Source organism: Megalopta genalis, chromosome 3 (genome assembly GCF_051020955.1).
Source record: "Megalopta genalis isolate 19385.01 chromosome 3, iyMegGena1_principal, whole genome shotgun sequence".
Lineage (NCBI taxonomy): Eukaryota > Metazoa > Arthropoda > Insecta > Hymenoptera > Halictidae > Megalopta > Megalopta genalis.
This window is the reverse complement of record NC_135015.1, coordinates 21,266,858-21,294,667: the sequence shown is the minus strand read 5'-3', so window position 1 is coordinate 21,294,667 and position 27,810 is coordinate 21,266,858. Positions and strand designations below refer to the sequence as shown.

Below are 27,810 nucleotides of genomic sequence, written 5' to 3'. Positions count from 1 at the left end.
CTTGCTTCACGGAAAACCCGTGTGCCGACGCGCGATGTTTCGCGATCCTCGCGCAGTCACGCCTGTCACGCGTCCACGCGGATGTTCCGCGACAGCTGCGGACGCTTCGCCGAACTGCAGAAATTTCGCGCGATCGTGATAACGGCCGTCGACGAGATACCGTCGATGATCTCGCAACCGGCGATGACTGGCCCGCGCACCCTCGGATCGTTCGCAGAATGCGCGAATTATATGAAACGATGGAAATATGCGCGAGAACTTGGAAAACAGGGGTTGCGAAATTGACCTTTGACCCTTGCGCTATAACGTGGTAATAAATACGTATTATATACAATTATTATTATAGGTTGTATAATAATATAATAATTAATAATAATTCTAATATAATAATATATAATATAATAATATATCTCTAATAAATATCTCTAATATAATAATTCTAATGTAATAATTCTAATATAATTATATTAGAATTGCATTTCAAAGTTAAATTAAGACTTATATCTTATTTCAATTGAAACCAAATTAGAGATACATTATTGTTAATAATTATATTGCTTTTATATTCCAGTTAAAGAAATATAGAAAGGAACTTTTGATTCTCATTCTAAGCGAATTAATCATTAATATTTCTTTTCATATAGTTTATAAGTGCATTATATTTTCAATATAAAATTGACATACTTAATATTTATAAATATTAAAAAATTAAAGATTACCATAATATTCTCAGTATTATACTTTACATCTCAAGGTACTTAAATAACAAACAATTATAAGAACATATGTACCAATAAGATAAAGCTTTATTACATAAATAAAATTTACAGAATTTCTTCAATTATTAAGCAATTTTTAATTTTTGATAATTTATATTATTATAAACTAATTGACTATTTTTCACTAATTAAGGAAGACAAGTAACTTCGATTATGAGCAATTTAGGCTACGTCTACTGTCGCCTGGAGCTAATTGAAATTGAACAAGAATAGCAAGAACAGTAAATAACAAGAAAGGTGCAGCAACGACTAAGAAACGGTAATTTCTACCGAACGGACGAGTCGGTAAAGCTACGAGTTCGGTAGGGAGATCCCATTTCCCGGAGACTGACTTCGCAGTCGAATGCAATCGAGATCGGTCCTGTAACAAGTTCCCATTTCCAGAAAACAGTGAACCGGTGTAATACGATTTGGAGAAGCACGCGTAAAGACGACAGTCGAGGGGACAATTTCATCGGTCCCAGGTGGTTGCACATCGATCACGACGTTGTAAAGACATTACTCTGCCGCCGGTGCGGATAACGTCGACCAACAAACCTACGGACACTGACCAACACGGATAATCAACACGCGAACAAGACCCTGGACCAACAGCAATTAACCACCGGCGGGTAAACAAGCCGGATGAATGCGCAACGAGAGTAATCTGTCGATGATCTGGGAAGCAGGAGCTAGCAAGATTTTGTCGTCGCAACGATCGCTCCGCGTCAGATCCGTTCCCGCGGCCGCAAGTTCAAGTATCGCGGCGGAACAGACGGAAACGAAAGTCCCTGAGGTCATTCGAAGTAACTTTTTCCTCGGCGAAAATGCGATGCGCGGCTTCGTTTACGAGTTATTAGCGAAAAACGGTGACCAATGAGAGGCGCGAGAGCAGCAAGAAATATACAAGGTGTCCCAAAAATGTCTCGCAATCCGAAAGTGGCGGGTTCCGCGGGTCATTCGAAGCAACTTTTTCCTTTACAAAAATTTTCTCCGAGGCACCGTTAACGAGTTATTAAGGAAAAACAGTGACCAATGAGAGGCGCGAGAGCAGCTGACGCGTGGCGGTCGAGCCAATCGGCGGAACCGGGCTTCCTGCGCTCGTTGACTGGCCCGTCTCGCGGCAGCCGAGCTCGCCTCTCATTGGTCGGCGTTGTTTCGTTGATAACTCGCAAACGAAGCCGCGGATTGAATTTTTGTAAAGGAAAAAGTTGCTTCGATCGACCTCGGGGACCTTCCATTTCCGGATTGCGAGACATTTTTGGTACATCCTGTATAACGCAGCATCGATTTCTCCGAATAACTGAACTCGCGCGAATGTATCAGCGCTCGCGTAACAAGCGTATGCCAAGTTTCTACGGGTTTAAATGTCACGTACCGTCGCGCGGGGGAAGAAATTGCGGCGTCGTCGAACCGACCGAAAAATTCTAATTATAAGTATTCGAATAATTAAGACGAGCGAGCACCGGAAATAAAGCAGCGCCTTTCGACAGCGGTCCTTGGCGATGCTCCCAAATGCAACGGGCACGGCCGTGTGCGTGCTCGTCGGTGTGCTCGTCAATGGCGCGTTCAGAAAACTGTCGCTTCGAATGCCGATACCGGGATCGATCATCCGCAGAACTAATGAGCGTATTCTCCTCTCCACTTGCGGCAATCGGCACTCGAAGTAGCGCGGAACGTGCGCCGACCGAGATAGAACTCGAATGTTTCCTAATTCTTTTTGGCCTGGAGCCCTCTTTTCGAATGCTTCCTCGTCTAGCGTCTGCTTCGTGCAATTTATAACTATTATGAGCGTTTTCGAGCGTGCTTGGAACGTTCAGACTGAAAATTAATATACTCGTACTTCTATATATTTATGGAATATATAATTATGTAAATATATAAATGTATTAGACTGAAAATTAATATACTCGTACTTCTATATACTTATAGAATACATTACTATGTAAATATATAAATATATTAGACTGAAAATTAATATACTCGTACTTCTATATATTTATGGAATATATAACTATGTAAATATATAAATATATTAGACTGAAAATTAATATACTCGTACTTCTATATACTTATAGAATATATAACTATATAAATGTATAAATATATAATTATGCTTTTATCTACGCATATCTTGTTCGAATAAAATTTTATTTCAGCAATATATTCGATGTATTCTTCAATTAAAATATTGCTCGAAGAATTCAATCTACATATTATCCGAATAAAATTTTATTTTAGGAATATATCGAATATATTCTTGAAATAAAATTTTATTCGAAGAATCTATTCGAAATATTATTCGAATAAAATTTTATGTTAAGAATATATTCTATATATTATCCGAATCAAATTTTATTCGAACGCTGCCCAATTCTGCCTCTAACACCCAAAAAAGTACAGACCACTTCTCCCAATTATGAAAAAGTAATTCCATTTTAAAAGGGGGTGCGAATACTTCATCCACCAACTATACTAAACTCTGCTTCGGTGATCGACGAACTTCCGCCCCTGCTTCAGCCAGGAACGAAGCCATCTGCGGAAAAATTTGACTCGCCATTGCAAGGATACCTAGAGTACACCCCCTTCAACCCCCTAGGACATTCGCCGGCCGATTCGGCGAGCGGAAGTTCGAATCGCGAAATTCCTGTCGCCGGCACGACAAATCACGAGAGCCCGGGGGCCACGAAATCGCCTCGGAAGGAGGCCGGTTGATTATTACGGTAATGCGGGGGAGTCCGCGAGAAGCTGGGAAATGCCGAGGGTCGCGCGACGGAGAGGTCAGTCGTCTCAGGGACCGGAGGACGAGAGTCCGCGCGACGCGGAGGCCTGTAATAGTTCAGCGGAATTTAATCGAGAGACGGCAATTGTTTCCTATTAACAGTTATGAAAGCGCCGTGCCGCGATACGAGGGGATCCGGCGATCTCCGAGGGACTCTCTCTTTGAACCGAAGCCGCGGGCCGCGGCCGAAGCCGTACGTACCCCCCCTCGGACACGGCCGTTTTAATTGGAATCCATTCGGGAAGATTGCGGGCCGAGCAATGGACCCCGAATCACCCTAAAATTGGCCGCGCACCGCCGCCGACCAAAATGCTGCCTCTGTGCACCAGCATTCTGGAACGGGGACTCGGAATCCCCGACAATATGGCCGCCCGCGGTCTTCCGCGAGGATCCCACGGGACGGAAAATTACGCCTTTTCGTGGAAAAGTTTGCTCCTTCCGATGGTTTTCTTTGAGTTCGCGGTTAGATCGAGGTTTTTACGCAGGTTGCAATTAGAGGTGGACGGGTATCCGATATTTCGGGTTTGCGTCGCGTCGGGTTGCATATTTTTCTCCGATTCGGCTCGTTTCCCGATTTTGAGTAACTTATGGTACACCCTGTATATAACTTAAAAAGTATTGCAAGCACTAAACCTCGAGATTACATCTTTCGAGAGAAGACAAAATATGTGAGAATGCGAAAATATTCGGATCAACCGACAATGTTTCAATCTCGACTGAAGGACGCAATTCTTTGTCCTGCAACAACGTCTGAGAGACGCGGTCGGATAATCGGGCCAGAAACGATTATCGTGTCTGAGAACTTCAACTTCGCTTCGTTGTCGTCCGTGGCGCACGTTCTTGAAACTTAAATCGTACGGCAAAGGGTTAAGGTTACGTAATCGCTTATAAAAAAAAAAGAATAGCCGGCATTCCTAGTTGCGACGCGTCACCGTTATCAGAGCCGCGGCGAACTGCAACCTCGGAGTTCTGCGGCCGCGAGAAATTTCCATGCGCACGTGGTCGCGGGGGAACGTGATTCCACGAGGCACAATTATACGGCGAACAATTCCAGCGGATTCTGGGAGATTCTAGGCGAAGATTCTAGGGGAGCCGCATAAAAGTTCGCCAAGAAATTCTGCTCGAGTTTTATTAAGAAATTTCTCAACGCGTCGCGTGGGAAGTATTGCAGGAATCTTTCGAGAATTCTCCGGCGATTTGTCTTCCGCGTGGTCTCGTCGATCGCTGGACAGTTCTCATTTATACGGCGCAGAGTTCGCGACGAACGACAAACGTAAATTGACTTTCTCGAAACGAGAAGACTCTGTCAACGTTTACGATCGTTTCAGAGGATCGACGGAAATTCAGTGTTGATCGATCGATGTTTAACTCTGAGCCGAATTAATTCTTTGAAAATTCGTGCGATCCTTCATTGATTAGTCAAGTTTGTATCGACGTAAATTTATCCGCACATGCTAATTTGTGCAATATTTACCGAAGCACAGACAAATTTTTGGACTCGGCAATTTTCAATACGACGAACATGGCCTCGCATTTAAAGAGTTACAGCAGCGACGGCGCATCGATCTTAAAATCCAGAAACGCTGTCTCAAAGTAGAGATTTCGAGCTTCAATTTAAGAAAAAAGTCATCACCCTACGACGATTTATCGCGCAAATATCGCCGATCGAAGTGGCCCGAGTATTATCAAAAATTTGTCGCATATCAAAAAATTTGATGCAGTTTATAGACTGCTTAATTTCCGTATAATTTCTAATGTACGGTTCATTCGATCGGTCTATAATTCAGCCGAATAAATTCAGCACGAGAAACGAATTTCAAATCTGTGCACGGGATTCTCTCGAACGCGAGAGCACTGCCAGCTGGAACGTTAATCGACGCGCGACAAAAGAGCGAATTAAGCAATCGAGCGGTCGACTCGTGTCGCTCGTAAACTCGGCGCGGCGATCGCGAACCGTTTAATTTCGTTTTCGCAAGAGCAGAGTGGAAAGCCGACGGTATCTTATTTAAAGCGACGAGACGCGGCGATAAAGGGCGCGCCGAAGAAAGGCGGGGGAGGTGCGAGAGGAACATCGCGGAAATTACGATTTTAATATCCCGGCCGTTTGTGCCGGTTGAACATCGGCCGATAAAGATCGCGCCTCCTCGAACGATTCTCCTTCGTGGCAGGGGGGAGAGGGGGAGATTTACTATATAGCCACCCGATCCCGCTTTCTCCTTCCATTTCGCTCCGCTTTCTCCGTCGGATCGCGGCGAGCGAGGGGCGCTAGTTTTACGCCGGCGCCTCCCCTCGGCCAATTTGTAATCACTTAACAAGATTGCGTGAACGGTGCGTGCCGCGATTAACGGAACGTCTGTAATTTATAGGGCGTCGGTGAACCATAAATAAACGCGGTTCACCGTGGGACACTCGGTTATTTACGAGGATATTAATTAGCCGCGGGGCGGCCGCGCGCCGGACGATCACTCGCTTCATTGATTATTAACGCGACGACGGGGCCGGAGCGACGTTCCGCTCGCCGATTCTTTTCGACGAGCCACGGTATTCTTGGAGGGATCGTCGACGTCTGCTTAATCTCCGATCGCTCGCGCTTGAACCTGAGAAACCGCGGTGAACGCGGAGAACGGGGAGAGCGAGGGGGGAAAAAGCGATGTAACGCGGAAAACGTAAGCTCTCGCCTGGAATAATCGCACGATTGATGTATAGTGAACACAAGAAAGTGTTCGCACACCTTTTAAAATGTAATATAATTATTTTAAAACTGTTTTTATAGGTAATAGAGGAACTAGTCCATTGGACGATGACTGAAATGCTTTTCTTTTTCTTACATTTTGCTTAGAATGCGGAAAACGTAAGCTCTCGCCGGGAATAATCGCACGACTGATGTATAGTGAACACAAGAAAGTGTTCGTACACCTTTTAAATCGCAATATAATTATTTTGGAACTGTTTTTTTTAGGTAATAGAGGAATTAGTCCATTGGACGATGACTGAAATGCTTTTCTTTTTCTTACATTTTGCTTAGAACGCGGAAAACGTAAGCTCTCGCCGGGAATAATCGCACGACTAATGTATAGTGAACACAAGAAAATGTTCGAACACCTTTTAAAATGTAATATAATTATTTTAAAACTGTTTTTATAGGTAATAGAGGAACTAGTCTATTGGACGACGACTGAAATGCTTTCCTTTTTCTTAAATTTTGCTTGGAATGCGGAAAATGTAAGCTCTCGCCGGGAATAATCGCACGATTGATGTATAGTGAACACAAAAAAGTGTTCGAACACCTTTTAAAACGCAATATAATTATTTTAAAACTGTTTTCTTTAGATAATAAAGAAACTAGTCTATTGGACGACGACTGAAATGCTTTTTTTCTCAAATTTTCCTTCGAATGACAAAACAAATAAAAATCTCTCGTTTCTTAACTGCTCTATCCAAGCCTGTAACGAAGATTTAAAGAACGTATTTCGTAGATCTCGGTAACTTGTACGCACGTTGAAAATTTCATCGAAATCGGTTCACGTTGCTACGTGTTACAGCAAATTAAAGATCGCAAAAATCTCGGTTTTACGGGCCACTGTTCTTTCAATCGTTTTACCGTTCTCGAATCGCACCGAATTCTTCGATGAACTCCGATGAAATCCGCGGCGCACCGACAAGTTAAATAAGAACGACGAGACTTCGTATTATCCGGACCAGTGTTTCTGCTAATTAGACGGTCGATGATGTGCCAAAGGCTGAATTACGGGATAATCGGGAAGATCGCACGAGCAATGCGGTTCCAACGGGGATTCTGGTTATCGTCGGTGACCGCGCGGTCGGACAGCAAAGTCCACGAGGACAAATCAATTTCTGTTGTGCGAGTAGTACCGTTGGCGAGTTCCTCGAGGCGACGGGACGCGAGGGTCGCTGGATTTCGGGTCGGAAAGGCCCGTCAGACCCGACCGAGCGGAGATCAGAGAGAGGCTCGAACTCGTAAATCACCGACAGAGAAGTCTAACGAAGGATTGATCGCGGTGAAACGGGGACCGGTCCTTTGTAAACCGGCCACCGATTAGGCCGACGCTGATCGGTCCGGTCCGCCGATTGTTCGTCCGCGCGTTCCGAACTTACGCGACCTGTTTACCAACCAATCCGACGGATTATGCCTTTGTGTCCACCGATTGACGATCGATCGCGCGATAAATGTTTCTGCTACGCGATTTATGAGCGCGAGACGCGACGATTCCTGAGAGCTCGTAATTCGACGGCCATCGACGACGAATTCCACGCGAACCCGCTGCAGAACTGCCGCCATTTTTAATCGTTGATCGACGAATTTATCGTTCACCGTGTTTCAATCGATTTACTTGAACATTTATCTTTGCTCGCGACACGTTGATCTCTGATTTTCTTGAAAATTAGAGATTACAGTTTGATAAACATTTTGCAGATATTATTTTTACATGATTTTTGAACGGATCGAAAGAAGCATTTTTTATTTTTCAAACATCTTTGAAATATTTGTACACCTTCCGTGTCACTTTTCTGTAACATTATCTTAATTATCATCGTTGAAGCCTGACTTTAGACGAGCATAAACAATTCTTGAATATTTTTTAAATGTTTTAATTAAGATAGTTCTTCGAGTCGCCGATATATTCAATCTCGCGTGTGAATATCGTTAGATATTGCAAATATTGTTAATGACAACAAAGACAAAATAGACAGATTTATATTGCAAATATTGTTAATGACGACAAAAACTAGACAAATTTTTCAGATATTACACAAGATTCTACGATATTACAAGATTCAGAGCGAATTTATATAAATTGTTTACCTAACTGCCGACTCGCTGATTCTCTGACTGCATTAATATCGGTTTTTGTAAAAAAAGAGATGGCGTTTGTTGAAAATGCTACATATAAAATAAATAAATAAACAAATAAATATAATTTCTAGGAAACACAGAATCGCAGTGTCGTATCGAGAAGCGTCAATTCCGTAAAATTGTTCGGAACGCATAATAGATTAAAAGGTTCGTTTCACTTATCTTTCCCGTTCGAGTGAAGAGACCCGGAGCGTCTCTATTTGCATAATTCATGCAGCGTGCCCGGGGCAAGAGACGCTTTGCGCGGCACGATGTTTAATCGACTCGACTTTGCAGCTTCGGGAAAAATGCTTGCCGTAATTTTCTGTTTGGCAGATATTAGGGCGCAGCTGCTGCTGAGAATTTGATCTGGCCGTCCTGCCTTTTTAGCTTTCCGCTTGCTCCCACGCCGGAAATTGCTGGTGCGGTACACAAGGTAAAACGTTGAGCTTGATAGAGCTCTCGCTTTATTTTTCACTAATTAATTTCGAGACGGCGACGAAGAAGGCGTAATTCTGCTCGGCCGGTGGATCGTGTTTCGGTCGAAGTAGAATCGAGAAAATGCGTCGAGATCTAAGAAAATTATCGCATTACATATTTCGATCGTTTCGCGAAAGTCGAATATTCGTACGATTGTTTACAACGACGAAACGCTGTCGACGCAGACGAATTTCTATTCGATGTTCTCTCGTGCAAATAAAAATTCCGTTACGGTTGAATTGATTTTCAATTGAGGGGTTATCGATGCAGATAAATTTCGATGTAATTCTCCGTTCACAATATGCAAATAGAGGCTGCACTGCAAACGAAGAGAATATCCATATGATTTTTAACACGACGAACAGACCAATTCCAGCACCCAGCCTGCTTTACGATAGCTTCGATAATAATCGAATGAGTTCGTTAAAGTATACCGGAAGTGTTCATGCGATTGTTAACGATGTCAAAATATTATACAACACAGGTATACATTCCTATTCAATTTTCCTTCGATATCGTACAAGTAAAAATCAAATTACACGCATTTAATTTAATACTAATTAATTTAATACTAATACTAAATAATTTAATTTTAATTACACGTATTTCCAGTATATAATCGAAACGCTATCGATACAGATAAAATTCTATTCAACCGGTTTTAGCCGTGGCGCCTCGTTTTCAGAGCGCGGCACCCATACGTGAATCATTTTTTAGCGAACAAACGAATTCCAGCTTTCGCCGTCGCGACAAATAAATTCGACGATAACCCGACGAAGCTCGCGAAGGCAAGGCTGACCAACGATTAGAAGAAACGCGCGACGGTGCGCCATTATTTATAATTGTGTCCGTTTCCATGTCGCGAGGCGGCGGCGGCGTTCAACGGCGAGAAAAGGAGCAGCCTTAAGTAAGGTTCCCTCCTCTCTTTCTCTCCGTCGCGGAGGATGGAAAAAAGTTCCGTGGAAGTTAAACCACCGGCGGGCGGTTATTATTTTTTAAAAGCCGCGGCCTCGTTACGCCGGTTCCAGTGTTTCAGAATTTGAATCTGAGACCCGAATGGCCCGCGGCCCAGACTTCCTACTTACGCGGCTTAATGGCGAGTGCCGGCCGTGTATTAAAAGTTCCCGGGGCCAAAGTGGATTACGAACCCGGCCCGCCGACAAACCGATTCGAAACGGCGAACTGTATGTAACGAATACTTTTCAATTATCAGGCTGAAGCTCGTTCGGAACTCGCTGCCGCGGCAAGGTTGTTAACGCGGGACCGAGGCGCGCCGCACAATGGAACGAAACACCTATTTTCGCGGACTCCGTCGGCCGATTGCCGGCATTTTCTGCCGCAGCTTCATTGAATCTTTAACAAGTGGTCGTGTTATGAGAAAACAGGAGAAAAATGACAGAAGGGAAAGAGAATTAAGAAGGAGAAACATTATAGCTGCCGAGATAGCTGCGATTAATCGAATAAATTTAATACAGTAATGTCTCCCTAATTGACGCTCAGGTTGTCCACAAAAATGGACAATTTGGGAAGAGGAGATACGATTATTCGAGCCTTGCGGCTCGTTTTTATAATTGTGGACAATTTATAACTATAAAAATAAACCGCAAGGCTCGAATAATCGTATCTCCTCTTCCTAAATTGTCCATTTTTCTGAATACAGTAGTCTCCTTTACTGACGCTCAGATTGTCTACTAAAATGGATAATTTGGGAAGAGGAGATACGATTATTCGAGCCTTGCGGCTCGTTTTTATAATTGTGGACAATTTATAACTATAAAAATAAACCGCTTAAACCGCTAAAATTCGTTTTTATAGTTACGAATTGTCAACAACTATAAAAAACGAGCTACAAGGCTCGGATAATCATATCTCCTCTTCCTAAATTGTCCATTTTTCTGAATACAGCAATGTCTCCCCAACTGACGCTCAGATTGTCCACTAAAATGGATAATTTGGGAAGAGGAGATACGATTATTCGAGCCTTCCGGTTCGTTTTTATAATTGTGGACAATTTATAACTATAAAAATAAACCGCTTAAACCGCTAAAATTCGTTTTTATAGTTACGAATTGTCAACAACTATAAAAAACGAGCTACAAGGCTCGGATAATCGTATCTCCTCTCTTTCCAAATTGTCCATTTTTGTACACAATCTATGCGTCAATTAGGGAGACATTACTGTAATCCTTTCTTCTCGCTAGTTTTCGTAACGCATTACCGTTCGGACGACTAAAAAGAGTCGAAACTTTAACTTTTCTTTTTGGAAATAAGAGTTACGGAATTAATCGATTTGGCGAATGGACGGCTCAGTTAATACAGTAATGTCTCCCTAAGTGATGCTCAGATTGTGCAGAAAAATGGACAATTTAGGAAGGGGAGATACGATTATTCGAGCCTCGCAGCTTGTTTTTATAGTTGCTGAGAATCGGTAATTATAAAAACGAGGCGCAACACTCAAATTAATCGTATCTCCTGTTCCCGAATTGTCCATTTTTGTGCACAATCTTAGCGTCAGTTGGAGAGACATTACTGTATACGTATAATATGCGTATAGACATTTCTTTTATATTTTATATTATACATTATAGACATTTTATATTATACATTATATACCTAAACAATATCATTTAAAGAGAAAGGTATATAAAGTTGTATTTTCCCAATAATAATTTGGTTTCCAAAACTAATGAAAATTTAGAATATATTATTATAAATTGCAATTAATACCTATTACAGCTTATACAATTTTTAAACTGTTAGAACTCTCAAAATTGTTAGAACTGTTAAAACTGTAAAAACTATTAAAACTATTAAAACTAACACAAACTAATAAACCTTTCCTGTTCACCAATAATCCGTTCGAAATTACTTATTATTATTATTATTATTATTATTATTATTATTATTATTATTATTATTATTATTATTTAATTATTAATCGAACAGCTTGCAAAATGAAACGAGTTGCACCTCAGACACGTATCTGCATTCCGTAAGACGTATGCGATTGGCAGAACTTCAGACGTTCCGCGCAACCGTGAAAAGACTCGACGCGTGACCGACCTTGTTGTTCGCGGCGCGCGTTATTGAAACCGAAATCGTGGGGCAAGGGGTTAAAGATCGCGCGTGAACATCGAGAAACGCGAAATCGTGGACGCGTGGCAAACGCGTTCTCGCGAATCTCGCTTCCGAAATTCGGGGTAACGCCGCCGCTTTTGTGATCGTAATTAGATCGCAACGAAAGGAAATTTCGCCGTGCGAGCAGCGAGCGGGAAACGCGATCGCTTCCTGTGGAATTCTACGGTTTCTAACGGCCGCGTAGTTTCGCCGGGGTGAAATTGCGTGTCAAAACGTTGGCCGAATTACTCGCCTAAATTTGATACGCCGCGCGCCCGCGAAAAAATGGATTCGAGCTTTTGTGGCGCGTAAGTGACTTCTCGCCGCTTCCATTGTCGCGGCCGTGCGCTTCGCGCGTAAACGAAATTTCGGTTAAACACTTCCGCGTGGAATTATGAAAAGTTTGTCGGTCGTGCACCCAACCTGTAGTCGAAACTTTAAGCGCCCGCGCGCGCGCGAGTGCGCGTCCGTTGGGGTTTCAATGGACGCTTTCATTTCGTACACGACCGGGAAAACAATTGCGCGAATCGTCCCGAGATAATGTGTCGCTCGTTTCCCTGTTTCGCACGCGATTATTTGAAGATTCATCTGACACCGCGAGCAAGAAAAAAAAACTGAAACGTTTCGGAGTACATGTGTACTTGGCGGCGACAAAATGGACGAAACTTAAGCCAGATAAACGCACGAGGATTAGGTCAAACTTTTCCGGGCAAGCTGAAACCGCGAGGCGACTGAAAGTTTCGTTATTAGATATTAAATGGGTTGACAGAAGTGTTTCATTCGTCTCGTGTTTTTACCGACTAGTTTAAATAAACGCGTCTTAGCGCACGAGCAAAAAGATCTGCACTATATATGGCATGATAAAAAATGCTCTTATATCGACCTGAATTATTTATTATATAATATTATATATATAATATTATCTATAATTTTTATTATATATATATAATATTATATAATTATATATTAATTTTATATAATTATAATTATAATTATTATATAATTATATAATATTATATATATATAATAAAAATTATAATATAATATAATAATAAAAATTCTTTCTATTTATTTCTTGAAAAGAGACAGAAATATCGGCGTCTGGAACAGATTTCTTCGAAACAGTTTTCGTAGTGTTAACCCTCGTAGAGTTAACCCTCGCAAACTGTTTAGATATGATATTTAAAAAATATTAAAGATACTTAAATAAACTAAATTGCCGTTACATTGGGAACAGCGACATAGAAAGGCTAATAAGTCTGCGAGTAACATCTTGAAGAATGTGTTTTTGGAAGATTGTCGAATAAAGCTCGGAATTGTCCGAGGCTCGAGTCAATGCCGAACAAAGTCGAACAATGGCGAACAAAGTTTTCGAAAGATTGAAAATGTATCGACCATCGAAGGCGCAGACCGTGGAACAATAATTCGTAATAATGCGCGAACGGTCGGTGTTATCTCGAAGGTAAAAGTGTTTCCACGTTTGAAGACCACTTTCGCCGCAGGTAAAAGTGTTGTTGAACAAAGAGTGCAGGTGGTTCGCGGATTGAACGAGCCTCGTGGCGGCGCGGCGCTATTGTTTCGAGTTCGATTTCGTTGCCGTTCCTCTCGACCGACTGGCAAGCCTCTCTCTCTCTCTCTCTCTCTGTCTCTCTTTCTTTCTCTCTTTCTCTCTCTCTCTCTCTCTGTTTGCCGCTTCCAGTTTTCGTTTCCACTCGAGCAACGCGCAGAGCTCGCGAATAAATCGCGAGGCGGCCGCTTAACGCGATTTAAAAGGCGGCGCGGCGGGGCGCGGGGAGAGGGAAAGGGCTCGCCCTCCGGGCAAAGGACGGCAAACAAAACGGCGGGGAACCCGCGGAATCCGGTCGAGAACACTGGAAAAGGTGCGAAGTGGAAGCCGCGCGGCTGTGAAAACGGCGCCCCGAACAATTTTCGCGTCGCTGAAAGACCGCTCGTTTTGTTTCGTTCTCGCGCGACGCGGCCAGGAAAATCCGGGAAAAGTCGAAAAGCGGGCGATCGCCATCGACGGATGCACTCTCGAAAGTTTCAGCGAGCACGAACCTCTCGCCGGTGTCTGCTCTGCGTCGCGGGAAACGCGTCTGCCCGGGGCGCAATTTCTGCGAATATCTGCGGAAGTTCTAGCTCTCTCTCTCTCTCGCGCGCGCGCGCGCTGTGCGGTGCGAAATTGTTTCTATTATCGAGGAAAATGCTTTCTCGCGGGAAAATACTCCCTGTCGGAACGTGCGGAGATCATTTAAAAAGTGTACATAATCGTTCGTTACCGCTTTGATCCGCGATTTCTTCTTCCACGGCTTCGCTGATCAGCGCTTATTCGTCGTTCACAGCGAACCTACCGTGGCGGCCATTTTGACCAGTTGCACATTTGTTATTCGATGATTATGCGAGAAATGAAATTAATGTGTATAATAATAAGAAATAAAGTATATAAGAAATAAAGAAATGCAACTTGAAACGGCGAGAGAATTGAAACGATTGAAAAATATCAATACACTTGTTTCAGCCACTTGAAACTACGAAAGAAAGAATGAAATATCCGTCTGGCTCCGATTTCTTGAAATTAACGCAAGAAATTCGTATCTTTCATGAAGATCCGCGGTCTAATTACAATCTAAAAACACGTCAGATCGAACAGGGCTAGCGAAAAGCATAAACTGCCCACGAAAATTCAATCTCCGATTCGACGAATTTGAAAGCGAAATCGACGGTTCCTTCGTTCTTTTCCGGAATCGCGAGTTCGCGGATCCGGAGATTCGTGGATTTTCCAGCGAGTAATCGAGATCTCTTTAAGGTGTCCAGGTCCGCAAAGACGGTCGAACAGTGAAGTCCGCGGAACGCGAGTTAAACGAGCGGCGCGGCGTGCACTTTTTGTTTTCGCTTTTCGAGGAAGACAAATAGAATCGCGTGGACGGAAGGATCGGTCGGTTTCTGTCGAGCTAGACATTTCAGGAACTTTCGAAAGATCCTTTGAAACAGTACCCTGCTCGTCTTCGCCTGCCCCTAACGTTCTCCGACTACCTTGAATTCTTGTTTAGCCTACTTCGAACCTCCTCGGACGCTTCTGGCCTTCTTGGAGCCTCTTCAGCAAGGAACAGCCTCCGAACCTCCTCGAATCCCCATCGGCTGACCTCTTTTTTTCGCCCAGGTGACCTTCGATGACCTGCATACGTCCTACGCTTTTTTCTCACCTTCTTTCCGTGGACGTTGGGTTATCTGCAATATCTTATCTCGTTCCTGTTGGATTCTTCTTCGCGTCTTGTACACCGTTCTTCGACTCTCTTCGACTCTCCTCGATTGCTTTCGACGTCCTGCCTGCCATAACTTCGCAGCTTCCTCTTAGATGACCTCTTTCTTTCGCCCTGATGACCTTCGATGACCTCCATATGTCCTATGCTGCTTTCTCACCTTCTTTCCGTGAACGTTGGGTTATCTGCAATATATTATCTCGTTCCTGTTGGATTTTTCTTCGCGTCTTGTACACCGTTCTTCGACTCTCTTCGACTCTCCTCGATTGCTTTCGACGTCCTGCCTGCCATAACTTCGCAGCTTCCTCTTAGATGACCTCTTTCTTTCGCCCTGATGACCTTCGATGACCTCCATATGTCCTATGCTGCTTTCTCACCTTCTTTCCGTGAACGTTGGGTTATCTGCAATATCTTATCTCGTTCCTGCTGGATTCTGCTCCGCGTCCTATACACCGTTCTTCGACTCTCTTCGACTCTCTTCGATTGCTTTCGATGTCCTGCCTGCCGTAACTTCGCAGCTTCCTCTCAGATTCTTCCTAGATACGCCTGTCTTCAAACCCGCGGCCTACTTCGACTGTCTTCATCTTCGGCAATCTCTAATCCCCTTCCACGTCCAACCTTCTCGGAGTTTCTCAAGCGAGCCGTAATATCTCTGATCATCTCCGACGTAGTCTTCGCCTACCCAGAACTTTCTCCAACTCTCTTCAGCTTCTTCGGCCGCCTTCATCTCCCTGCACTCGTCCAAACCGTCCGCCTGCACCTTCGCAGCCACCTCCGCTCCCTTTTAATCATCTCCAGCCATCTTCCGCGAAATCTCAGCGGTCTTCAACCGTTTGGCAGACCGTGTCCCCGGAGAACACCGCTGCGAAGGCTTCTCGCAGCCTCGAAAACCTGGACGAAACTTCTCCGAGTATCGGCATCGTATTTAACCCTTGCAACTCGAGTTTTTTCTATCGACGTTTCAGTTACCTTTCCACTGGAAATCGACATCGTCAAGCTGGGGACAATTGCGCGTCGATTTTGGAAGCCGTGCGACGATTTCGAAAATTGGGACTTACGAGTCCCAGTCAGATTTTATGAATGAAACACTGGGAGAAATGTGTTTCGGTAACGACGACAGAGAAGTATCTACCTCCCGATCTTCCCAGAATGCTTCGCAAACGTCAAGAAACCGAACATCCTGGTCGCGTCAGCCCGAATATCTCGTTCCATCGTTCGAGAGAATCGAACGCGCGTCGAAGGGAACGCGATCGTCGACGGAAATAGAAGGTCGAACGCGTCCCGACGGCCGTCCCCCGGCCAATCCCGAGCGATCGAGCCGTCGAGGATCGACCTCGGGACCTCGAACTCGACGACAGTTCGATCAGCGATCTTCGGCAGCGTCTTCCAGACGAGCTCGGACCCTGACGCGAACCGTCCGAGACGGCGACGCGCGACGGGGCGCTTCCGGTGCGGATCGACGGGATCGACGGATCGCGAGGGATCCGTCGCGGGTCGGGCTCCATTGACATCGTTTAACGACGCCTCGCCGTCGGAAGAATCCACGCGTTGATCCTACGCCGGTCTCGAAATAGCCATGCGAGACGCGGCATGGGTGTAATCGGTGGCTCGCAGCGCGATGGAAACGGTTCGCCATAAACGCTCTTTATGAGCCGGTTAATTGAAACCGGTGACGCTCTCGCCGTCCGTCGTGCACATTGTCGTCTGTCTATCGCGACACCGTGATTTTGGCCTTGTCAACGATGTCGGACGGACGCGATCGGTGTCTTTCGGAGAACAGCAATTTCTCCCGGAAATGCTCAATTTCGGGTCTCTGTGAATTTCCCTGTGCTGGTCCTACGCCTATGTAACTTGTTGCTGCGTCGACGACAAGGGTTCGGTCAGGTAAGAGAAATCGCGGAGCTGCGAGCGACGTGACCGTCGAATCGTGTCACGTGGCCTCCGAATTGCCTTCGAATCGTGGCATGTGGCCTCCGAATTGCCTTCGAATCGTGTCACGTGGCCTCCGAATTGCCTTCGAATCGTGTCACGTGGCCTCCGAATTGCCTTCGAATCGTGTCACGTGGCCTCCGAATTGCCTTCGAATCGTGTCACGTGGCCTCCGAATTGCCTTCGAATCGTGTCACGTGGCCTCCGAATCGCCTCCGAACCGTGGCAAGAAGTTAGAAATAAAAAAGTTAAGCCATTGTTTTTATTCTAGCATTATTATGCATTCATTTTAACGTTTGACTTTAATTTAATTTTGATGCACCTATCATGTTACTTTTCTGTAACTTTATCTCAATTTATCAACGTTGAATCGTGACCTCCGACAAGCATAAACGATCCTCGAGTATCTCAAAAATGATTTAATTGAGACCGTTCTTTGCACCGCCGGCGTTCAATCTCGCGAGCAAATAATGCTAAATATTGTACACATTGTTAGTAACATCACCGAAATATAAAAAAGTAGCCGTATTTGCAGCCGATATAGCAAGAGAGAGAGAGAGAGAGAGAGAGAGAGAGAGAGAGAGAGAGCTTCAAAACGAATTTGCGGAAACTGTTTGCTCGACTGCTGACACGCTGATTCTCTGTCCGTTTTAATATCGATGTTTGTCCTTTATTTTAAAAACGTATTTTTTATCCGTGTACGTAAAGCAAATAAAGCATACAACTGCAGCATCGCCGGTCCAAAATGATTAATTCGATTGTGAAACAATCGAGCGAGAGAGCTCTCTTGTTGGGTGGCTCGTTCTCCCAATATTTCAGCAGGAGGGCGATCGGTTGCGGAACAGTCCGCGAAGAGAAACGTCTGGACGTCGTTAAACGTGGCGAGGGAACGAGAACATTTTCGAACATCGTCTTCGCCACGCGGCGCGGCGAACGCCAGCGTTTCCTCGGCGTCGAATAAACCCCGGTGTGGCTCCCAAAATACAGCGGAGTACGTTTTCAGCGAGGATTTCGTAAACCGTGTCGAGTAATTCAGAAATAGCCCGAACCGAGATCCGCTCTCGGCCGTGTATCGCGCGGTCTCGTGGTTGACCCCGAAAAATTTATCGGCCGAATTATCGCGGCCCTGTAATTTTCCCACTGGCCGGTGTTCCTGATACGATAATGAAATGGACGGGACACAAGAGCAGACCGCGAGCCGATCAACAAACAAACAAAAAAACGAGTTCCGAGGAATTTTTTGAGACCGCTCGCATCAAGCCTCAATGCTTTATCTACTAGAAAACTATTCGCAAACGAAGCTCGACAATTTCACTTTGAATAATTATTCTGGAAGAACATGTTACAATCACGTTGATTCGAATAACTTGTTAGATTGATTAATAGAATTAATCTTTATCGTCGCATTTGAACAGTTTCTTATGAGATTGTCAGCTGCCGATCTTTTCGATTTTTAAGCGATTACTAACCGTTAGAAGGTGCAGAGAATAAAATACAGTAATTTCTACCAGAAATGTCGGAGGTCGGAATCGAAACACGCAGATCTGAGAATAGTAAGGCCATGATTCTTCGAATCTCGCGGCTTGCCTTTATAATGTCGACACCTCGTGAGTGAATGAGGAAGAGAGAGGAAGAGAGAGAGAGAGAGAGAGAGAGAGAGAGAACGAAACTACCTAGAAAGGCAGCGGCCAGCATGCCAGTGTACATTACTATAAATATATTGTAATGCTAGAATAAAAACGATGACTTAACTTTTCTATTTCTAATTTTGTTAACATATCACCGAGGTTCCTCCAATTAAAATGAGACCAAACGCAACACGCTTTACTCCATATTCATTCAATTGCATCGCGATTGATCTAATTTCCAGTAATCAGAAATATTTGTCCGAACAATATCATGTTTGGTCTCATTTTAATCAGAGAACTATCGACGATATGTCAGAAAAAGAATCACTTTTAAAATGTTAAAATTAAAAGAAAAAGAAGTCGATAAATTACAGGGCAAATTACGTAGCAATATCGGTCGCGTAAATCCCAGAATGCCGAAGTTCGGCAAATCCCGGTGAAATTACTGTACAAGCGTGCGATAGAGAAACGGATGAAGCGCCGATAAGGAACGAGTAGCCTAATCTCGTCCAGCCCGTGATAGCCTAATAGGACGCGGAATAGATTCCATTTTAATTGGTCGGAGGTTATAGACGAAACGCCTCGGGCACCGAAAATATTTTTCAGTGGAAATCCGGCGGACACGGGACGGGTTAGGTTCGAAAAGTTAGAAGAGATCTTCGGGAACTTCTGGCCCCGACCTCGGCCGCCGCCGCCGTCGAAAAGTCTTTCGCGAACTGGCTTCAAAGTTTAGCATTTAATATCCAGAAAGCTGGTTAAGCCGGAAGTTTGATATTTCGAAGATGTGTTTTTCAGCATCAGCGCCAAGTTTTCTAAGTGGCGGGCGGCGCGGGGGGCGGTCGAACAGCGAGAATCAAGATCCGCGGCCGCAGAGCCTCGACTTCTCTCTGTCCTCGCAGGCTCTGTCTCGTCGAACTTCCTCGACCGGCGATGCGTCTCGCACCCTATCGGTGCCGAAGATCTTTCTCCCGATTGCTTGTTTCGACCCGCGTGCCAACTTATCGGCGACGCTATCCGAGAAGCCGATTCGACGACTCGAAGTCCCGATCGTCCGCGAAAACTGGGACGTTGATTTGAAACGGAGCGAGGCTCCGTTTGAACCGCGAACCGATTAAACCGGGCTTGTTTTCACTCGAATTGTTTGTTTGCTGTTCACTCTCGAGGAATTATCGGTGGACCGCGGATTTGATGCGCTTATGGCAGAAATGAGTAGGCGCGATTTAACCCTTAACGGTCCGATGCCGCCATACACGCGGCAGAAATCAATAAAACCGTAAAATCTGGCAGGAAACATCGGAAGAATAGGCACGATTGTTTCGATGAAAATATATCAACGAAGTTTTATTTTTTAAAAAACGAATATCTCTTCTCTATATTTGATACAAAAATTGTCAGTAGAAAATTTCTCTTCCTCTGAAAAACGGTCTAGACTTGGCGGTGTGTGAACTGGAAACAGTTTTGGTCCCATAAGGGTTAAAACGACGAAGAGGATGATAGAAACTAAGTACATGGGTCGATGTATTAATTTGAACATATTATTAAAAAGCGAAATGAGTAAAATGAGTAAAACGAGTAAAATGATCAAAATTATTAAAATGAAAAATTATCAAAGGAAAAAAGAATATCGTGCTCGACTGCTACGTCCGGCAATTAATGCAGACAATTTTCATTTTGCTTCTTCGTTGAAAAGAAGTTACCGAAGACACGAAACCCAACGAGTTCAAATCTAACGAAAATTTCGATGCATAATGTTTGGACCGCTAAACCATTTTAGTCGTCCTACGATTAAGATAAATTCGAGCCAATTTCCGGCGCCTCTACGATCGGTTTTAAGACCTACCAAGAATTTTGTGGCGGACAGAAACCGTCGGATCCATGGAAATTTCAAGGTCCACAAAAATTTTAAGGGGAATTTTAGCGTCCACACGGTGGCTTCGGGTTGCGGGAGAATTTTACGACGGAAATAGGGTCCGGAATTTTAGCGGGAAATCTCGGGCACCTCTCCGGCTTTACGAAAATACGGTAACTTTGATAATTATTCGCCGCTTACACGTCGGCATCAAAAGATTCAAATCATTTTTGCGGTGCTTCGAGAACCGTCCGTCTTTTACAACGTTTGATACGAACAAATAGATTACTTCAATTTAAATGAAAGAATTTAATACGTCTCTCCTATACGATGAACAAATATAACAAAGCTAATAAAGTTAATTATGCTTAAATATCAACGTAACTCGTTCCGCGACCGTGCCACGTGAAAACGCGACAGCAAAAAACGCAGCACGGCTGACAAAGGTGGAAGGTTCCAAGCTCTGAAACGAGCCCGGAACATGGCATCGTAAATATCGACAATCCGCCGCCTGCGAATAATACGTAATCGGATTACAGACCCGGAAAAGTCCAGGCAATAGACAACGCGCTAATAAAGGAACAGTGGCCGACAATATCAGAAACTTCTTTCCCGAAGCAATCGCGGCGATCTCATTTTTTCGCCGAAGCACCGGCCTGGGTCCAGCTCGACGGTGTGCGCGCGTGTTCGTGTGAGTAATTAAACGGCGTTATCAAGGCGTCACGGCTGCTCGATCTTTTTTTCCGGGCTGGTAAATCGCCGTGGCTACATCTATTACTTCCGAACCGATTAATACCGGTCCCGTGGACCAGCATCGCCGCTAATTATTCTTCGTCGCGGCTCGACTCGGGCCGCGCCGGGCCGGGCCGGGCCAGGCCGGAGTTAATCGCGCGCACAGCCCGGAAAACGCGGGGGCGGCCGAGATATGGAAAACCGTCGACGCACGCGAGTTTTCCACGTGGTCGCGCCCCGACACGCTGCCTCGCTCGCTCGGGTTCATTTGCGTTTCGGATCGGGGTCGGCCTCATTTCCGGCGCATTTATTGTCGCGCGCTTCTCTCTCGCTCTCGCTCTCTCTCTCGCTTGCTCGCTCTCGTCGCCGCTTCAATGGCGTATATACCCGCGGCAACAGAACCAGAAATAATAAACACGGAACACGCGGCTCGCGCGATTCGCGCCGCTTCATTATGACGCCGCGCGCGCGCGACCGAGAGAGAAATGCACCGGCAATGTCATTTTTCGGGACGACTCGTGCACCAAGTCCACCCCCTGATTCCGCGCGGAACGGTTTTTGTACGTTCGAATCGGTGGATCGTTCAAACGAAACTGCGGGAACGACGTTTAACCCTTTGCACTCAACGCCGTTTTAACTGTAAATCTAAAATAATTTTTCCGACTTACAGTATTTCCAGTTTGCAGGACAAAGTGCATTTTATGCGTACGAAATTGAGTCTCGTGATTCGTACAACGGTTACACTTTTAATAATGTCTCAAATTTAAGCTTCGATGATATAAAAATGATCTTAGAACGTGGTATAACAATTCTAGCGGTGCCTCAGGGTCACCACTCTCGAGTGCAAAGGGTTGAACCGCGCGGTTGCAGTTCGAACAGAATGCGCGTTTTCGAAATCACATCTTTTTCCGCCGCTGATAAAATTGTTAACGCGCTCCCGACGGATAAAGTATTTCCGGAATCTGTGTAATTAATAATTTCATGGACGAGCACGATTAATAATACCGCGTATAATTAATAATTTCACGGACGAAAACGTCTGGACGAAACGCGTCCGTTAAAATTTTTGCAGGTTCGGATAAAAATGTTACAAAGCGAGAGCGTTTTCAATAGTTTTTCGTGTCCTTCCCGGAGATGCGACGTCTTCGCGGGTCTCTCTAACGTCTCGAAAAGGATCCAATTGTTGTTCGGTCCAGTTTCGAAAGCGTGATCGCGGTTTAAAATACTTTTCGTCGGTGGTGGTAGTATTTTTAATAGTCGCGGTCGAATTACAAAATCGCGGCGCGCTTTAACGCGTCCCACAGCCACGACAGTCGCAACAGCTGTAACACCGCTAACTTTTAATATCGTTAGACGGATGGCAGATATTTTTAGAGGAGAGGCGGGGGGCTTTCCAGGAGCCGTCGTAACAATGAAGACCTCCCGTTTCGAGTTTCTCAGACGTCGTCTCGAAATTACGGGCCACCGAAACGCGATTAATTGCGAGACAGCCCGCGCGCGATGCTCTCTCTCTTCCGCCGCGTTGCAATAAGTAGCCGGGGACACGCAATTAAGAGACCTAACATCGGGGCCGGGAGAGGCTCGATTTATCTTCCGTAACAAGAATTGCCGGCGGACTCTCGACGAATCGCGTCCTCGTCGCGTCCTCGTCGCGTCGCGCCGCGTCGTTTCCTGAAACAGTGGCGAGCCGGCGTGTCCGTCTCGTTTCGCGAGGACCAGACGTAATGTTAATTAGATATTTTATCTCGAGCGCAACAGCAAATCCGTCGCCCCGAGCGACCGAACCGCGTTCCCATTGGATATCGTTCCGAAGTTATGCTAATGAGAGAGACGGTTCTCTCCTGTGCGCCGGCGACCAGTGTTTTCAAGGTGTTTCTTAATAATATGGTCGCGTCGTCGCTCGGTTCATCGACCGTGTTCCGTTTAATTGGTCAACGGAAACGCGGTGCATTAGCTCGCCCGAGAAGCTAATTAGAAGAGCCTCTGATTCTCGCTCTTACGGAGTTGTTGAGCGGACTCGTTGTTGCTCGCATTTTGCGACGACTGTCGACAGTGCTTTCGCACTCGAATCGATCGACGGTCAAGAATTTTCAATAATTTAATACGCGAAACGTCGCATTATTTGATAGAAATTATTCTAAAAGAAAATTATGGAGCTTCTGTTGGACAGAGTTCAGCTGTTAACCAGACAGCTGTGTTCGACGAGTATACTCGTCGTGCGTAAAGATACTTCGAGGCCGATTCTCCGCGAAGGAGTTTACATTGTTATAAAAATAAGATTAGAAGAGAAAACGGAGAAGTTGTCTTCTCCTGCGTTTTTCGTTTGTCATGTATTTTCAGTACACATTGATATTAAGTGAATAAATAAGTATCGGTAATAAAATGGTTAATTTCATCAAATAAAATCGTCTTTTCGATCCAATATTTTATACTCGTCGTCGCTTGATTCTCGCGACACACACACAGGTGCGCGCTTTGAAAAGGAGGCGCCTCGGCTAAGTGGTTAAATCTCTCTATCGACAGGTTTCCGGGTAAATAAAGTAAATCGAAAATGTCAACGCGAATCGATTAAACGCTGAAAGATGCGGAGAACTTGACGCGACAACAGGTTCGCAATAAAAAAAAAAAAAAGGAAAGCGGTCCAAAGAACGCTTATAAACGTCGATGAAATTACACCGCTGTCAGTTACGCCGGGATCCCGGGATTACAATCTCGGAAAAGAAGAACGCAAAGGCAATAGAAAACGACCGTTAGAATGCAATGAAAACGCGGCGCAGGTAGAACGAGCGAGCGGTGCAGCAGAGACGCAGGAGGCTGCAACCAGCGCGGCGCTGCTCAAAGAGAAAGCCCCCGCGCCGCGTTCTGGGACTCGATTTTACCGCAGCCGTAGCTGTGAACGAACGAACGTACGAACGAACGAACGAACGAACGAACATGCAACATTCTTGCTTTGTTTTCGCACGTCAGATCCGCTCTCCCGGTGCACCGGATGCTGCGTGCACGCCGCGCCGCGCGCGCCTGCCAGCAACTCGAACCCGTTAATTTCGAGGAAAAAGTTCCGCGGCCGATACGATTTCGCCGAGAAAACAGACAAAGGAACGCAAACTTCCGATGAGTTCCCGCGAATCCGCCCCTTCCAGGTCGGGGCTGTTGCAACAATGGCTGTTGGAACGGCGAGCCGGAAACGTCTCGTACCGCACCGCCTGACGAATCGACGATCTGGCTGAACGATACGCATTCATCGGAAGTAGAATGATGACGTAACACGATTCTGCTGGTCGAATAACACGCTACGGACTGTGCTTGCGATAAAAGCAACGTGAGATCCTGGTCGATCGCATCGGTCATTGTACAGGGCGTCCTGAAATTATGGTACTTCCGGGAAACGAGGGGTTGTTGAGGTCGTTCGAAGTCACTTTTTCCTCGGCGAAAATGCAATCCGCGGCTTTGTTTACGAGTTATTAACGGAAAAACAGTGACCAATGAGAGACGAGATCAGCTGACGCGAGACGGCCTAGCCAATGAGCGCCTTGCGCCAGCTGAGATCGTCTGTTATTGGTCGGCGTTCCTCGTTAATAAATCGAAAACGCTTAAAAGCTGAATTCTGCTAGATGATACTAATTATCCCTGCTAATCGCTAATTATCTCCCTAATTTCTCGCTGATAATTATATTTTTATTTATATATATTATTTATATATATTATAATTACTTATTATTATTTATATATATTATAATTACTATTTTTATTTATATTAATTCTCTTCTCTATTCTGTAAACAAAAATGGACAATTTGGGAAGAGAAGATGCGATTATTCGAGCCTTGTACCTGGTTTTTATAATCGTCGACAATCGGCCACTATAAAAATGAGCTCGAACAATCGTATCTCCTCTTCGCAAATTGCCGATCTCTTTATTTATAAGCCGAAGGAGAAAATTAGAGAGAATTTACCGCAGCTGGAAAAACTCGGGACGATCGTCGAACGAACGTTTGTGTCCAGCTAAAACGTCGATCGGTCGCGAGACACGTCGAGATATCCGACGGAACGAGGGGGCGGGAGGGGGGATACGTCGGATAGTTAGGAGCCCGTAACGATATCAATCGTTCAGGTGGAGCTTCAAAGGCGAATCACAGGCAGGCGATGGGGTTTCCCTCGAACGGAACAACAAAGCGTGGCCTCTCGAGAAGTATCGAACTTCCTGCCGGTCGATTGCCAACAACAACAACAACAACGAAACTCAATTATCCGACGCCCCTACGGCTATTCTAATAACTGTAACTTTCTTGGTGGCGGGCTAAGGTAAGACGTTGGACCGGCGGAAGCGCGGAGCGAGGGGTGCGAGGGGAGAAGGCGAGGAGGAATTCGCGCCGGAATTCCGCGGCCGCTCAAATTAACCAATGAATCAGCCGGAAGCGCCGGCGGATCGTGAACACGCTGTACACGCGAGCATTTCCGCGACAGCGAGAGCATCGCGACGAGCGGGAACCATTCGGAAACCGCAACCGACGCCATCTTCCGTCGTCGGAATTTCGAAGTCGCGAGGTGCGAACGATCTACGCGGATATCTTTCCGATGCTCGCGTGGTTGTCTTAAACAGGAGCCCAAGCCATGATGCCCGCGATTAGGGACTCGAGCTGGGACTAGAGCTGCTCGTTTCGCGGGAAACTCGGCAATTTTTTTGCCGGGCCGCGGATTTTTCAGCGAAACTACAAGCAGCAGTTTGAAATTCTTTGCATCGCTTTGAATCGCCGCGCAGATCCGCGGAATCTCTCGCTTGAATTACGCGAGGAATTGTAATTACGAAATAGTTCAATTAATTATAATTCGATCGAGTCGTAAGACGGATCTTCGTTTATTTAAATTACGATTGTAATTCGCGATTGCGATAGGAGTGGATTTACGAAATGCTAAGTAATTAAATTACACTGATCGACGAATTACGGTGTAAGTGAATTAGAATCGCGAAGTAAAAAGATAAGAAATTAATAGGCGATAAGAGAAGAGAATTACGCGGAGGAGTGAAAAACATAAAAATGTATCTCGCTTCATCGAAGACCTGGACTGTAATTTCGAAGAACTGTGTTTCAATTATATTGTACTTTAATCGCGTTCGTGATTAAAAATAATTAACAACCGAATGAACCGAAAGGTTCGAATTACGTCACTGTATTATGTGCAACGTGGTTAAATTACTATTTAATTGAAACACCATTTAATTAAATCGCGAAATTGAATTACGACATAAAACAGAATTAGCGCGATCCTGTTTCGCTGTTTTGCGCTTGGGCATTTAAATTATGAATTTCTTAAAACCTAGTTAACACTAGAATTATCAAACCGGTAGAAATGACTGGTGTCTGATCTTTTTATCGTTACAATTCCTGATGCTATAAAATCATTGAGAGTCGATCACAGAATGGGGCAAAAAAAATGTTAATCATATATATATCATATATAATCATATATAAATAATCATCCCTCCCTGATTGTCGTTTGTCGCCGCAGCTTCGCGACCATCGAAATTTCATCTGCACTTGTCACACATCTAAATTAATTTTCCAAATTAATTTTCCAAATTAATGTCAAAATCCGAATTCGTCGGATTCGATGAAGAACACAACGAGAGCCGTGCCTCTAATCGTGCAATTTCCTTAGATAACCGTTCGATCGGCATAATCGCCTCATTACACGTGCAAATAAATCGCCGTAATTGTTTCGCTGATAATCGTATCGTTCGCGAAATGATTAATTGTCTCGGCGAAAAATAGAGGAGGGAGCATCGACGAGAACGGGGATCGGCGAACCTGACGCTGGGAGAACTTATTCCAGGCCGAGCGCGGACGCCAATTACGATTGTTAAATGTAACAGAATGAGCGGACGATCGTCGGGGAACGATGCGCGAGGATCAATCTGCGCCATCGAGTCCGTTAATTATAATTAAACGCGATGGACCGGAGCCGGCGTCGATGCGATCCGCGGCGAAACGATTGCGCAACCGGCGACGCTGTCCGCGCTGATATAAATTGAACGCTCCGATGAGAGCCCCGTGACTTTTCCGCGTAATTAAAGCCCGCTTCATCTTCCAGCGATGGCGTTTACGCGAACGTCGCAAGCGACCGCTGGCCTGGAACCCCGGCGAAATCTTCCACGATTCTCGAGCGATCCGCGCTCTCGACGGTTCTCGACCGAGGTGCGCAAATTATTAGACTCTGTGATCGCTGGGCAAAAGGCCGTTCAACGATAATCCACAATAGCGAGCGTTCGATCGACATCGAGGTGGCTGAAAGAGCCGAACAAGCTGATCGCCGCGGCATAAAAGTGGAGAAACGTTTAAATAGTTCTATTGCTCTTGGTTGTATGGAAAAATTAATTGTTACAGTTGCACTGTTTCGAGGGGCACACTCGGTGACGGTGATA

The 27,810-nt window shown here is 45.0% G+C and overlaps 1 protein-coding gene across 6 annotated transcripts in view; it reads right to left on the bottom strand.

Moving 5' to 3' along the window:
* The window catches only part of Mdr49 (Multi drug resistance 49), a 178,276-nt gene that overhangs the window by 95,191 nt on the left and 55,275 nt on the right, over positions 1–27,810 (bottom strand). The window lies entirely within an intron of this gene.